The following is a 15,691-nucleotide window of genomic DNA, read 5'->3' as shown; positions in this document are numbered from 1 at the left end:
TTGCCCATAAGGCTGGTAAGCTCCAAGAAAGAGAGAGGAAGATCATTACACTTCTGTTCATAGATAGCTATTTGTGAACCACCTGATAATGTGCAAAATTAAGATTTTGTAAGTGGCATTTTAAATGAATGGTTAATGGCTGAAGATTAATTAAACAGTCAGAGTTGCTCAAAAGAGAAGCTGTTAAAATCTTGTTTATAGGCCAGTCACTTCCATACTTAAAGTGCAAACCCTAATAGCATGTGGTATTTCCATTTAGTAGGCAAGCAACGTAACTAGGATATTTTCCTTGAACGAGGAAATCTACCTTACTGGATACACAGGATGGATGGATGGATGAAGCATTGTGTACGGTGTTTTCTTCTTCCTAATTAATAGTCGTCTGGTAGCAATACAGAGAGAGAAATGCATTTCCTCTGAGAATTTGGTAATGTTAAATAAAATTGCTAAATCTTTTTTTAATTAAAGTGTAAGGGGCATGGTTAAATCTGTTGTGGTTCTATTTTCCCACTACTCTCCAGTAGTCCGTTCTACTTCATACACTTTAGGGTTTTCAAAATGCCCAGCTTTTCATTGCTCCAGGTTGTCTTCTGTCAGAATGAGTCTCTTTGGCCCCATCATTAGCCTTGCAGAGTTGTTCTAGCTAAGAAAAAAAAAAAAGGTATGTTTTCAGTCAGGTTTATTCTGTACTGCAATTCTGGTTAAAAGATGAATGTTAACCTAGTCCCATTTCCCTGGTTGAAGAGAAACAACAAGCAGAAGGTCATTATGCTGCTCACGGTTGTGAGGCTTGTCCTTCCAGCAAGTCCTTTGCCAAGAAACTGTTTGTTTTTCTTTCATTTCCCCTTTCTCTCAGCCCAGTTCCCAATCTTTTTGTTAACTATCTGCGGGTTTTCCCCCAGCTTCCCGACACGGTCATTTTGCTTTACCATCTCCTAGCTTCTGGATATGCAGGTAGTTCCAGCGAAAGGCCGGTGACTTGGCCCCTTGTGTGCCCAGTGTAAGATGAATCTACATTGCTGACCTCAGGGAGCTTGCACTCTATCCAAAACTATGGCTTTCAAAACCTCCTCTCTTAAGTTTTTTCTTAGCTGCTGCTAGTTAAATGGAAGAAAGGGATTCTTTCTTTCATGGTAGAGATAATCTTGGTTTAGTAAAACTGACCAGTAGATGAGGGTATGGGATTTTCTTGTGCTAGACTTTTAAGTCTGTACCTACTAAGAATCTGTCTTTTTTAGAGGTGGAAGAGGTTGGACATAAGGAGCATAGACCAGCTCATGTGTATGAGCGTCCGTACGTTCAGACTCCAGGTGATGGCTCGAGCTCACAGCAAGCTCTGTCCTGACTTTTCACTTTGTTAAGATAAATTAGCGGCTTCTGGTCAAACTATTTTTAAAAAATAGTCAAAGTTTAGTGGGAGACAATCCTTTCCCAGAAATCTTAAAAGTAATGGACAAAGGGTTAAGTTTGGAGGAGAGGGGGGAAAAAGGACTATCACTGGACTGCTTCAAAATGCTGAATAGTTCCAGTTAAGACAGCAGTGATACCTGTATAATAAGGATGGAGAAGTAACTCTTAGATGTGACAGTGAAAATGGACATAGACTGACTGGAGCCATGAGAAATATTTTCATGGTGTCTTCAGTTGTCTTTGAGGTTATCCAGGGTCAGTGGGACCTGTGCTGACAAGTTCCTCTGAGCTACAGGTAAAGCAATCTGCAGCCCCCCTCCTCATTAAGAAGTGAGGGGCATTGCTGAGTCCTGAGAGTCTTCAAGTGACATCCCACGGTTTCTCATACGTTCCCAAAATAAACAGTCAATTGGTTTTCTCAGTTCACCAGGAAAAACTCTTACGCCAGTTGAGATGAATGCAGCACAGGGAACCATGGGGCACACCGCAGACCTACCAGCATTGCCAGGTTACGCTGCCACCAGGAACAATGCAGTAACTCTGGTAGGGTTTTCCAGTGTGACTGCTCATGTCCAGGCACAGTGCTTAGGTCTGTATGGTACTCATACAGCTTAACTGTGTAGTGGAAACCTTACAGTGGAAACAGTTATCTCGACTCATCCATAAGATGTAGGGAATTCTTGCCATATTCTGAGAACACTTTTTATACACTGTTTTTTCTACACTCCCAGTTTACCTGGGCTTTACACTGGCAGATCTTTAATTTTCTGATAATCTTCTGTTCCACTGAGTGACTTAGCTCTCAACATAATAAGATATAAAATCTCTAACGGAGCCACAGATCTGACCTCAGAATGAGTCGATGGGAACCTTCTCATGGAAGGTTCAAGCATCTAATAGCAGAATAAAATGACTGCTCCTAAAAAGAGTCCAGGACCTTGCTCCCTGCTTGTGTCAAGATGCAAGTGGTGAAAGGTTACCCGAGCACTTAGGCAGCATTGCTGACAGCAAGTACAGGCAGAAGCATGAACCAGATCTTTCGGTTAGCAAAAAACTGTAAGAATTGACGTTGTTTGAAAAGCTGAAAATCACTCAATATTGTGCTAGCGAAAATATTGGGAGGACTGATGAGATGCAATGGAAATGGCTTAATAGGCAACGGGATGCTGAATAAAAAGAGAATAATTGTGATTATTGTCTGACAGCTGTGCAAAGCATACAGTCGATGACAAACTCTAAACCGTGCTATTTTTCAATCCATGATCACAAGTCCACTGGCACAGACAGTAATCCAAGGGGTCATAGTAAGCCAAGAAATAGTTTATTGTTTCATCAGCTCAAGTCTTCTGATGTAGTTAAGTTGGTATGTACACTGAACCTCTGTGACTGTCCTTACCTCCCTGCAAGGAGACCTGGCACCATATGGAGTCCATGTGCACTGTGGCTAAGGAGCAGTTTCTCTGGCAGGCCATGCAGCAGCAGAGCATTTGTTGACATTGATCAAGGTATCGGTATTGATCTTGGGATGGTCTAAGAGAATTGTGACTATTTTGTGGAGAGTGATGTTAGACTGTGATAGAAAATGAAATAAATAACTTGTCTTAAACTACATTGTGGCCTGCATCTGAGAGAAAGTGTGGTCTTTCATTAGGACAGAGGGATGTGAGAAAGTGATGTTGCTTCAGATAACCATGCTGATAATCACTAACTTGTCTTTGATGTCTGGAGACCATTTTTAGAAAGCAGTGGAGAGTGATTGCATGAAAGATTTTATACTCTTTGGTTGCCTGCAAAACAGGTAGCTGCCTTCATTTTTTCATTCCACCAAGCTGAAGCAGAGAAAACCAAAAAACTACTCATAATAAAAAAGATGCAAGAGGAGTGAGTGCGAGATACCTCTAGAAAGTGCTAGAAATGAAATAAATGTAACATACTTGTAGAGGAATAAATGTCCTCTTAATTTATTTTTTACCCTTTTTGTTTCTCACTGGTTTCCTACTTGTGTGCCAGTAGGCCAGTGTGACAGTTTTGCAGCGTCACAGCTCTCTGTTGAATCTGCGCTCTGGGAGGTTGCTAGCCCCTTCCCTCCAGTGACTTGGAAGCAGTGAGGAGAAACGAGAAAGAGCCAGCTACTGTTTTAACATTTCAAACAACATCTTATCGTTCAGTCTTTGACCAATATTTATGGTTTAATTTCTTCATTCAGTTAAAATTTTAATCTTAAATAAATTTTTTCAGCATAATAGTATCTTAGGGGCATTTCTTGTCAAACCAGTGTTAGCTAGAACATGTCCATCAGCTGTGGAGTTTATCTGTTATAAACACTTCTGCCCTTAGGCTTTGATGCCTACTTAGTCCTGGATATGGTTATTACCTTGTAAATGGGAATCAGCCGCAAATGATCATTATGGTATTTACATAAAATGCATGGAAAACAATTCTTTTGGGACTGGCCTGTAAATTTAAGCATAGAACATGTTTCTAATGCGAGTGTCGTACATGGCCCGGCAATTGAAAAGTAAGCAGCAACGTACCTTCAGAGGGATGAAAACACATTCAAAACGTGGTCTGTCTTGCGGCAAGGCGGGGAGAGGGCAACTATTTTCTATACCTGAGTCACCATAATGCTCAATAATTGTCTGAAAGGACTGCTTTAATTGAGCACTTGTATGCTGTAAGTGTGCTGCTAACCAGGGGACCTGGATTGCTTCTGCTCTGCTCTGGGGTAATGACAGAGGAGGCCTTCTGTGGCTGGAGTCCGTGCTTTCCATATCAGCGGATACTTTCATAGCACGACAAAGGGGGGTGAGGTGGTGGAGGAGGGTTGGGGAACAGCATCAGAGCAATAAACCTGTTCCTAATTGTTATTGATTGTTAGTACACAAATTACAAGCAGACAGTCTGCAGTACTTCACCTGAATAAGGTGTTGTTTTCTTTCTTTAACATCTTCTGCTGTCCCTGATTGGAAAAAACAGGAGGCAATTATTCTGTGCCTCTCTATACAATGGCAGTGTTTAAGCAGCAGCTGCTTCAGAGAGGGAGAGTAAAGGGGACTGGGGGAAGGGATTGATCTTTTCCTCCTTTTCTCTGTAAATACCACTGTCTGCATCAGTGGTGGTGCTTTGACCTCTTTGCTACAGAGCTTGAAAAGCCTCTTGCACTTAGTGACATGTTCTGGCTCCACAACTGAATAGGCAGAAGTCTAATTCTCTTTCTTTAAGCGCTGCTACAAATAGATTATCAATCTAAATATGATAAGTGCTCGAGAATTCCTCCCGAAATTTAGACTCATGAGTCTGAGTACTGGTATTTTTTTACATGTCTGTGTGGCTTCTGAAATCATTAACAGTATTCTTTCATATCTTTTCGCCTTTAGTCTGCACTCTGCCCACTATCTCATTGCTGTTAGCTATGGCAAATATACCAGATGTCTGAGCAGCTTCATTGTTCTGTTGTTTTTCTTTTCAAGACCCTAGTGCATAGCTAGATGTTAATTTCTCTTTTGTGTTGAAACCTGCCTCCGAGGAATAAGATTACCAGCATTCAGTCTTTGGCCAGTAGAGATACTGAGGTCTCATATCTTCTGAATGCTTTGTCTCAGTTAGTGTTTCTACTAGCTCAGTGCATTTATAGTGGAGGTCTGTTCTTCTGTAGTGCCCATGGAACCTTAAATTAATGTCCCCTGCCTTTAGGAAAACAATTTTAACATGTTTTCTAAATGTTTTCTTTATTCCCAGGGTTGAGAAATGATACACAAAGACACCTGCTCTTCCAAGTGGGTGGAAATTGAAAATTGTGCCAAGAAAAACGCCGTTTCTCAGAAAAGATTCGAGATATGCATTGTTTAAAGTGTGGCATAAACAAAATAGATTATGTAAGGTTCGTGGGCCCTTGTTTGGGATGAGGTCACTCACTTGTGAGTCCGTAGCTTCTCTGCTAGCAATACTTAGTGCTTACATCTAAAAAGCAATGTATGAACTACTGGTTTCCCCACCGACTTCGAAAAAGAGAGTTAGGAAGCTACAGGCACTGAATCAGCACAGCTCCCTTCAGTTCTACATGAGAGCCACTGTTGTGCTTGAGTAACACAGCGGTGGCTCCAGACCTTTAAGAAAACACGTTTCTTTGAGTAAGGAAGCAACTGATTGATTTACAGGTAACAAATGTGAATTGTGTGTTTAGTGGGAAGAAAAGTGACAGTTCACATCTGAATTTAGATAAACACATAAATTTGGTAGTGGATGCTTCGTTTCTGTAGATGTAGGTAGTCACATGTGATAGTCACTGTATATGATAAGATCGCAGCAGTTGCCACAGTGCATAAAAGGATACAAGAACAGATGAAATCATTAATGGTTTCATATTGTATCCTGTCTTATTCACAGTAACATAGCATGCCTGGTACTTAATGGGGCATATCTTTGAAAGAATCAGCAGGTATGATGTTCTAGAAAACATGAAAATCTGCAACCTTGCATCAGAGGCCAAAGCAATATCTTGGATCTGACATTTTTTTAAAGTACAAATTGTGTCATTGGTATAGTTACATAAGCTAGAAATTGTAAATTTATGTTGTGCAATCTGAAAAGCAAATGATAGCATGTGGATTTGTATCTGCTGCTCAGAAAGAAGACTGATGTGCCGGTCCTGTTTCCATCAAAGTAAGTGGCAAAATTTCTGCTGATTGAGGTGGGAAATCAGAACTGATTCCCCTGCCTGGTTCTCCCTGAAAGAATGATGAAGTGATGTTTTCTTTTCTGTTTTATACTTATTAGTTTCACAGCCAGATTACTGTAACTTGAGCTTTTTTGCCATACTTCTGCATGACTGTTTTTGTTAACCATTTTTATTACCTTTTGGCCTGTTCTTTGCATCATGCTATTGACAAAATGAGTTTTACATTTTTTTACCCCAAAGTTTAGAGCATAGACTATGGAAGAAATCCATACAAAAAAAGTCTGAAACATTAATTGGACTAGACTACAGCATTTAAAGTAACCTATTCTATCGTCCATTTACCTCCCACATGAAATGAAAACTCTATTTTGATCTGAACTGTCACAGATAATTTCTGCACATAAAACACATCCAGAGACAGCTTTCAAATGGAGTTGTCGCTTCTTATTTAGCAGGCTGGGGACTCTCTATTGTTGTCAAACCCTCTTTGCAAAAGCATCACTAACACACTGATTTGCACAGTTGTATGTAAGAGGAGGAATGGTTGCACAGCCTCCAGGAAACAAAAAATTGTATGTAGGTGCTGGAATCCTCTGCAGCTGAACTTACCTACTGCTTAGGAAAAAAATCCTTATATATATATATATATATACACACACACTATTTTTAAGCAGATTTTCACACTGTGTGCCGCTGTGGGGAGGGGTTGTTTTTAGTGTAATGAGGTTTTAGTGTGAATAGTGATGATTAACATTTAAAAGCTAGTAACCAACATTCTGTTATTTTCCCTGACCTCTATGGGACCAGAAGTTTGGCTTTAATCTCTTCACAAATTTCAGGAATTCTTAAGCAAGTGCACTGGGAATATCTCTGAACTGTGAGTACAGAACTGCTGCCTCAGAGTGTATTCCAGCCAAGATGCTGAGGCAAGGCTGTAGGGCACTTGTTTCCAGACTGCTGTTCTGATGGTGGCCAGCGTGGCCATCTGGTGAGGCCGGCTGGAAGACCCAGCTATGGCGTCGCAGAAGAAGACAGCTTAAAAGTTGAGAACTACCATTCTTCAGGCTTTATTTTTATAACGTTCAATTTGCCCTGGAGCATGATGTATTTTCATAAAATAAATTTACCTTCTGGCCTCAGTTGTATTCTGATAAATTTATGCTATTGGAATACACAGTTAAATAGTAGTAATGTATAATTCTTATTTCGTTTTCCTGTCAAGGTGGGAAAATTGACCAGGATTAGGGGGTGAAGAATTTGGTTAGTCTGATGAGTTGTCCTTTATTGCTGTCTCCACAGCTACTCTATGCAGGATGAAACAGCAAAACACAAGCTGGCAGAGTGCTCTTCTGACCTAATTCTGCACCGCAACAGAGATAGCGGACTATCTGCTGATCTATCTGATAAGCATGACTTTGTCAAATCCAGATGTATGGTCAGGAGTGAAACACAGATGAGGCCTGAGAGCCAGGGTCTTGCATTTTCTCCAGCTGCCTGAATCCTTTAGGTACCTTCACTGCAGCAGCTGGGGTTAGGAGGCAGGACTGGAGGGAGGGAAAGCCGCCTGTTACAGCGTGGAATCGACAGAAAAAACAAAACTAAAAGCTAGAGCCTAAAACATTACTGGTCAAAGCCAATTGCCTATTTTAAGGGCCATATCTTCTGTAATGAAGCAAGAGATACAGACTGGAAATTACATTCTGATTTCTGAGCTGTATGCCAGAAGATTTGAGGGTTCTTTGTTCAATGTGTCTCAAGCTCCCTCCTGGAGAGGGACATGATGGGGAGGGGGTTTCTCTGTTCCCACTTTTGCCTGTATTCATGAATCAATTTTAATGGCTATCCCATGGGGAGCAGTGAATTAGATGGGGAAAAAAGGGTAATTTTGTGCATTAGTGGAGAATATACTTGAATGGAGAAAAATGAGGGAAGGAAAAATCTTATGGTCACTGTGTTTGTCAGTGATAATGCACATCCATGGGGTTTTAAACCTTGGCCATTGCAGAAAAAATACAGCAGATGGAAGTGATGTCTCCTCCTTCTTCTCCCAAATCTTGGTGGGCTGGCTTGCTTTCCTCTCTCCAGGTGGGACAAGTGTACAGAACTGGACTGCGTACAGCATATCCATCTCCTGCTCCAGGAATGGAGGCTGTGATCCACATTTGTCCTCAGTTGGCAAACTTATAAAGTTGGGGACTAGAGAAGTGGATGGACGTTTCTCCTACACTGAAAATAGTAATTTTGGAGGCTGCATTCTCACAGGTATTCTGTACACACTTTTTACAGTTACCTGGCACCAAAGCGGCTTGTTTCTACTTGTCTGATACCTCTATCAAGTTATTAGTTCTTTTAAATCAAAAAAATTGTATACTGTCTGTCTGTAGTGACTTTAAACAGTAGCGAGGCTCATAAACTCTGAAATTGTCTTTGCAGCCTGTATAGGCATGTTACATTTGCCTCCTTCCTAAAACACGAAGTATCACTGTCAGGCATCCTGCAGACCAGTATTGTTTCCATATTATCTTGTGCTCCTCCACCTGCTTTTACCGTTTCCGCCGTTCTGCTGTGTGTGGGAACAGGACTGTCTGTTTATTACGCACCTGTGCAGAGCCTATTGCAAGGAGAGTTGTACCTCTGGTGGGGATGTTGCAGTGGTGTTTTGTCTGCAGGAGTTCCTGAGGCGGTCTTCAAAGACTTGAAGGCCATCTCAAAACTGTGGAGGTAAGGAAGATACCTGTCAGAAGCCGGAGTGAGGCCACTCCAGCCTACGTTGTTTAGCCTGGCCCTCACTACGGAATTTGAAAGGGTCTGTACCCTCATGTGTTTGCCTGACCTTTAAGAGGCAGTATATGCCTGTTGCTCCCCTGCACTCCAAACCAGCTAGCAAATGGCCTGCTCCAATCCAAAGGTGATGTGCTTGGGTTAATATTGGTGTGTCCTTCTGAAAGCACAGTACCATCCAAAAAAACCTTCAAAGCTTGCTTTTCTGCAGGTCAGCCTTCAAAACCCGAAGCAAACATGTCCTGCAGCAACACCAATTACTGACTCTTGAGAATATCCCGAAGTAATGGTCACACCCTCATTTCAAAGGCAATATATGGGGCCATTATCTGAGCAAATACAGTGCATGTCACTGAAAATCCATTGATGATGATGAATTCTGGTTACTGTTGACTACAGCCAGATATGGGATGGTGAGTAAGGGGTGTAAAACATCAGCCCTTGAGGTCTGTGGGTTTTTCTCTGTAAACAGGTCCAGGTTTCCTTAAGAGCTCAAGCAAAATACAAAGAAAAGAAAAGCTGGAGATGAGTCTCAGGGAAGAGGTGGGGAAATAAGGAGGCAAGGAAAGAAGAAGGAATAAAAAAACTAAAAAAGCATCCTTTGGGGAGAGGCAGAAAACAGATGAAAAGATTTTTAAAAGGGAAAAAATAAAGGATTTGAACAGTGCCAGGAACTCCTCTTTGCAGACTGGCAAAAAAATGTTTGTGTATAGAAGAATTAATTCAGGTTTGAAAAAGTCCAGGAGTTACAGGGAAAGCTGAATTGCTTGATTATTTTGAAATCTTCAAGGAGAAACATAGGAAAACTATGGAAAAAAATATACTGCTAGAAATATTCTTGATCTGCTGTGGGATGAGTGTGTTTGTTTCTGAAAACACTATCATGTCAATATTGTTTTAGTGACCTGATTTTCATTGTTAAATAATGTTAAATCTGAAACATTTCAAGATTTTCTTTTTTTAAGTAAGGTCTGCTCATGTGATGTGATGCTGCTATATGCCTCCTTCCAGTAAAAAACGTAGAATTCCAGAGATGTGCTGTCTGTAGATCTAGGTTTGATAAACCACCCTTTTGTGGAAATACAGGCAGTTTCAGCTCCTCTCATTTCCATAAATTGGTGTAAGCACAATGTATTTCGTATACTTACAGTGGAAACTTAGCACTAGAAGCAGAACACATTTTGATTTGCAGAATGTGGATGGGTGGTGTTTCCCCTACCTGTTCCCCTGCTTGATAATACCGAATGAGCGATTATCCCTTGCTAGCGTGTGCCATCGCTGACCACGGCGAGCAGAGCCAGCTCCCTTCAATAGTCAGAAGAGGCCCCTGCAGCAGGTGTGTTAGAGGAGCTGCAGTCGGGCTCCTGCTCTGCGCTGCCCGCTGGTGCAGTGCCTGCCTCCGCTGTCCCCGGCGGGTCTGGGGACAGGGACCTTGGCAAATATCCTCCCAACAGGGAAGTTGAGGAGTGATCTGAGGCCACGGTATACATACGTCCTTAGCATCGATGACGGCTTCTTTTATTTATTCGTCTTGTTCATGTTACGAAATAGAGGCAATGGAAGAAGAGGTTTGTTTTCTTGGTCTTGACCCAGAATACATTTACCATTAACCACTCCCCCTCAACCTCTTCTGTAGTATTCACTTGTCAGCTTTGAACATGTTCCCCAGGGTGAGATTTCTTCTTGTTTTATAATGAGGAACAGGACTTTCAGGTTTTTCTATCTCTTGCCACCAAAACCGATGTTACAGCCAGACTCAGCAGCAACGATGGCAACACGCAATAGTAACCATCTCACATGAGATTTAGATTAACTGCTCTTCTGTTTAGTTCATATAATGCCTCAACAGCATGATCTGATTTGCTGTTTTCATGTAATCCATCATTAATTGTCTGAGTTAGGAAACCAGGTTCTTCTGTAGCAAATGGAGAGAGAGGGGCTCCCTACCTTCCGAGTGGAGCTTCACTGTCTCCGGCTGCAGCTATGTCACTTTATTTATCTGGTTTTCATTTTAAATGTGGTTTACTTCTTCAAGCATGAGGATTTTGGGGAGCAGTAATGCTTCTATTAGAAGTGTTACCTTTGAGGCTGCTTTTAAGCATAGGGGGATCTAAGTAGTAGCCACAGGCTGCAGACCTCCAGCTCTGGTGGTGAGGGAGGAGGAGTGGGTGTTGAGGCAGCATGCTCAGACTGTCTCCTCCTCCATCTGAGGAAGCTGCTGCTGTGGCTGCCAGAGGAAGCTTTTGGGTTTATAGGGGCCAGCTGTGGCACCCACATGGCTCCCATCAGTGGTGGCAGCAACAGGAATAGGAGCCATGTTCTCGGCACTCTCCTTCCCCAGGGAGTGCAGGAGAGCAAGTAGGAGCAGCTCTTTGGGGAGGCAGAACCGTTTCCAGGGCTTGTGGAAGGGAGTAGAGGTACGGAGTTGCACAGAGGCAACCCTCCCTCCCCATACATGAGAGATGCAGAAGCTCTGCACCCCCTCTTCCCCAGTCTATCAGTCCTTTGCTAATTGTCTTCCCCCACCTAAAATGTTTTGGTCCTTTCCTGCCCTCCTCCTCTTTTTTTCCCCACAGCCTATTGAAATCTTCCCTGCCTCCCCATGAAACTTGCTCTGCCATTGCTGAATTCCATTTTACCACCCCACGAATGAGAACAAAATAAACTACTTTATCTCAATCATTTGGGCAGCAAAATGCAATTTGCTTGTGTTGCTGCAGATCTTTGAGCCAACTCTGGTCTGGAAACTTTTATCAATTTGCAATTGAATCTGCTGAATATCTCAGATCCTCTTGCATTGGAAGAAAATGGTTTTTTTTAAGACAAAATACAAAAAAAAGTGCTAGCTGTGTACTTATGCATGCACAAACCCACAGTGATATACATGTCCTCATATATCTCTATATGTATGTATGTACATGTATAATAAATAAAAAATACATATAACACTTTGAAAGTCCACACCTAACTTGCTAATGTCAGCTACAGTTGATAGACAGCTAAGTCAGACTCTTTTTATAGTCCATTTCTAAAATGAAACCATAAATTTTAAAGCCAGGCTTCATCATTGCAGAGAAAAAAGCTTTTCCAGCCTATTGATGAAATATAACATTTGATAGGATTTATGAGGCCCAGATTCAGGAGGATCATTTGCAGAGCACTTAGAGCTGCTTTTTCCTGCCCTTTGCCTTCCCTCCTCCCAAATACACATACCAAAAAAAGCCATTAGTAATGAAAAATTATTAAGGAAGATTTTTCTTGATTCCATACAAATGTCAATTTGAGAGAGAGAAAGAGGAAGAAAACAGTTCCAGCAGTTCTTACAGTAAAGGGGTCTAAGTAGAGCCAGGCTGATGATATGAGAGGAATACTGACTTTTACTAATAAATACACAGTGTGATTGTTGCTATAATACAGTCATTTGTTGCAGTGTGTGTGTGTGTGTATATGTATTTTTAATAGTACCGGATGGAATTATTTTTTTATCACACTGAGATATTCACAAACCAGCCACATAAAGTTAAAAATAAAAACGATACCCAGCTTCTTGGTATCTTGATAAAGTTTCCTTCTGGCTTGTATTACCAGAGTGATAATTTCAGAGGAAAAACATCATCTGTAACTTGTGATCACAGTATCTGTCAAATGGTAGGAAATGAAGAAAACTGCCAGACAGTGTCAGATTTATTAACAGCTCTAAGAAAACCAAAATTAATGCATTTTCTCATCTTTGATGGGTTGAAATGTCCATGTGCTGTACTTATCTTAATGGACAAGTGAAGGAAGTAGCACTCATCAATTAAGTCTCTCATTAAGCTGACTACAGCTTAATCTAGAGCACATGCAGGAGTACTATGTGCGTACCAGGCTGTACCTCAAAGGTGTTGCAGTTGTTGTTAAGGTGTGCTCATCCCGCAGATGCCAGGAGCAAACCAGCTTTATGCTGCCTTCAGGAATGCACAGCCAGCCGCTGGACCAGGGGGCAAGCAGTCCTGTAGAGCAAGGAGAGAGGGACAGACATACAAACCCAGACTGTGCCAGCTGTGTGAGGGGAGTTGCTGGCCTGACTTCCACTGGAAAACTGTATTTCCACCTGTTAATAACCAGCCTTCAACAATTTGGGTTGAAAATGCCTATGTAGGAGGTGTGCTGAAGCTGAATTTTTATGGAACATGATGACAACTGTTTTGGGGGGGCCTGGAGGGAGAAGACAAGGGGGTTGTTTTGTCTGTGTAAAAAGTAAAAATAAGAAGCATATGATTCTTTCAATAAGAAGCTGTAGTCTTTCCGTACGCTGGAATGGAGGCTTTATATTTAGGAAGGGAACACAGCCTAGTCTTATACCAGACTGTGCCTTTTGCCACCCTTTGAACGCTGACAATTTGACTAAGTTATAAGATTTAGAATACTTCCCACACACATGATAGAAACTTGGCTGCTGCCTTCACCAAAAGTGCTCGTCCTGAGCTGCCAGAGCCTAGACATGCTTTTCCAGTCGTAGGTTCTCCTGGCTGCAGGGACTAGAGAGGTTCCTGGTGCAGGAATGAAGGATGAGGTGAACGGTGCATCATCAGTGTGTCCTTGGCCTTACGCCCCACCTTCCAGGGAGGGAAAGGGTGAGCTGACTTGAATGCAAAAGCCTAAGAAATGCCATGGACAGGCAGGACAAGAATAGGAACGGAGAAGAAGCAGGATTGATGGAGGAGCCAGAGGATGGGGAGAATAAAGGAGGGGTGCTGGGTCAGAGTAGAGTTGTGGGCAGTAAGTGGGTGCTTCAGAGCGGAGAGAAGTTTACCGGTACTGCAAGTTTAATGCTCTGTTAGCATGTTAGACATGAGCATGCTCATTTGAACCAGTGCAGAAAGGAAGAAGTGCTATTGGGTGTCCCAAGCCATCTACAACCTCGTCATTACTGGCAGACTTCTTTGTGAAATGCTTCTGGGAGATGGGATTCAAGGAGTGCTGGAAGGAGAAATGCTGACCAAGGCACATCAGGGGAGATATTTCTGTACTAGAGCAGCCTGTGGGATAGGGATGTGCTTGTATGGGAAGCCAATACATGGGTGGAGGAAATTGGCATCCTTGGCTGAAAGGTATAAAGGGAAAGACTTCTGAACATCAGGATGAGAACAGGGAATGAAGGGAGCAAGATAAAAACAGATGTGGAAGGATTTGTAAGGTGTGTCTCTGAACACGGCAGTTGAAACCATCAGAGTCATTCTGTAGAGAAAGAGGTGGGCCTGAACCAGAACTTGCTTTAGCATTTTTGGGACTTCCCACCCAAATGCAGACAGATATGCTTGCTCTTCCTCTTCCAGGTTAGATACACCAGGAAGTGACTGTGTGTAGTTTGAAGATTCCATTACTTCACTTTTTCCATTTGAATTTAACATTTTTCAAAACAATTACTGAAAGAGACTAGTGCTTACCTTCAGTCTTAAACACCTGAAAATCAGCTCTGACTTCTCCAAGTGGAAAGGTGGGAGTAATTTCAGAGGTGCAGTGGAGCTGCAGCCATAAGAAGAAGGGGCTAGAAAAGCTGTGCATGTCTGGAAGTCCAGGAGCCTCCATTGCCTGCATAATAAAAAGTAATAAAGTTACACTGCTAACTTTAGGCCCCTGAGTTCAGAAATATTTCTCCGAAATGCAGTTCTGCTTATAAAGTGTTTAATTCTGTTGATGTGGAGCTTGTGATGAAAGCTAGTTGAAGGAATGTGCACTCCCCAGTCTTTGCGAATGCGAACAAAACAACTGTGCTACGAGGAGCCCAGCTGCGCGGGGGAGAGGTGCCCGAGGAGGGAGGCTGCTGGAAGGGTAGGCAGGGTGGCCTTGAAGGCAGCAGAACTTTGCAAAATCCATCAACTGCTTCAGCATCTGGCAGGGTTTCTGTTGAGCAATAACCACAAGCTAAATTTGCCATATATAATTCCTGAGAGAAGCTAGTGGTAACTGATGTTTTGACTTTTGAGCGTGTTCCTGTGAAACTGCTCAGATCTCAGTTGTAGTTTGGAAATACTGCCCTGTCAGAGAACTAAAATGATTTTACCTTCAGGGTTGTCCCCATGGTAAGATTGTCATAAAATTTTTAGCCCTTTGCACTACTACAGTGTAGAAAATATAATTAAGCCTGTTTCTCTTGCACATCTGTTAAATGCTTCGTGTGTCATTTTAGTATATATTCAGAAGAAGTGAACTTTGGATCATTATATTGGAGTTAGGATGTTCCAAAGAGTGTGTATGGATTGTACTCCCCGCTGTGAGAAGCCCTGTGTATTGTAAGAGTTATTCGAGCATGCTCAACGGTGCTTTCATTTTGCATTGCACTCGCAGCTAGTAAAATATGTTAGAAATAATTTCATTTATTGTCTTTGCTTTTCTTTAGCTTGTAGTTGGAACATTAAATGCTTTCCTTATAAGGCTTACATGCTTCACCTTGCATGTGCCAGTGGCTTAATAAGAACATCTGCTGTCTTACTGTAGCAAATGTGATGATTTTTCTATGCACGTATATTTAGTTGTACATATAAATAGAATCCAGGCACTGTTAGATGCGTATGAAAGCGTACGTCAGATTGAAATGGTAACATATGAGGTTTTCTGCAGTTCCATTTATGAAGTATCAAGTTAAAAACGAAGCTGTGAAGTAGCCAGAAAACTTTTTATTTCTGCAGCCAAAGGCATATGCTTGTACAGCCTAACTTGATTAGGTCTCTGATATATTCTTAGAATGGTCAGTATTTCATGTGTTGTATCATTGTCTGCGAGTTGCTTTTTCATTATGGTTGGGCTTCTACGCAGCAGAATGTAGGAGAGCATTGCTCC

General features: G+C 41.9%; 1 protein-coding gene and 1 long non-coding RNA gene across 2 annotated transcripts in view; one reads left to right on the top strand and one right to left on the bottom strand.

The window, feature by feature from the left end:
• Window positions 1-15,691, top strand: part of PARD3B (par-3 family cell polarity regulator beta) — a 427,889-nt gene that overhangs the window by 351,693 nt on the left and 60,505 nt on the right. The gene's annotated exons all lie outside the window — the stretch shown is intronic.
• LOC148052324 (uncharacterized) lies at window positions 8,745-14,500 on the bottom strand. The gene is made up of 3 exons (XR_015698779.1): window positions 14,299-14,500; window positions 12,744-12,861; window positions 8,745-8,801 (listed from the first exon to the last, which is right to left on the bottom strand). It is a non-coding gene; the product is annotated as an uncharacterized LOC148052324 (long non-coding RNA).

This window comes from Nipponia nippon, unplaced genomic scaffold (assembly GCF_047370975.1).
Source record: "Nipponia nippon isolate SJK-2023a ecotype South Korea unplaced genomic scaffold, ASM4737097v1 scaffold_5, whole genome shotgun sequence".
NCBI lineage: Eukaryota > Metazoa > Chordata > Aves > Pelecaniformes > Threskiornithidae > Nipponia > Nipponia nippon.
Note: the sequence above shows the minus strand (reverse complement) of the source record. Positions and strands in the feature narration are given on the sequence as shown.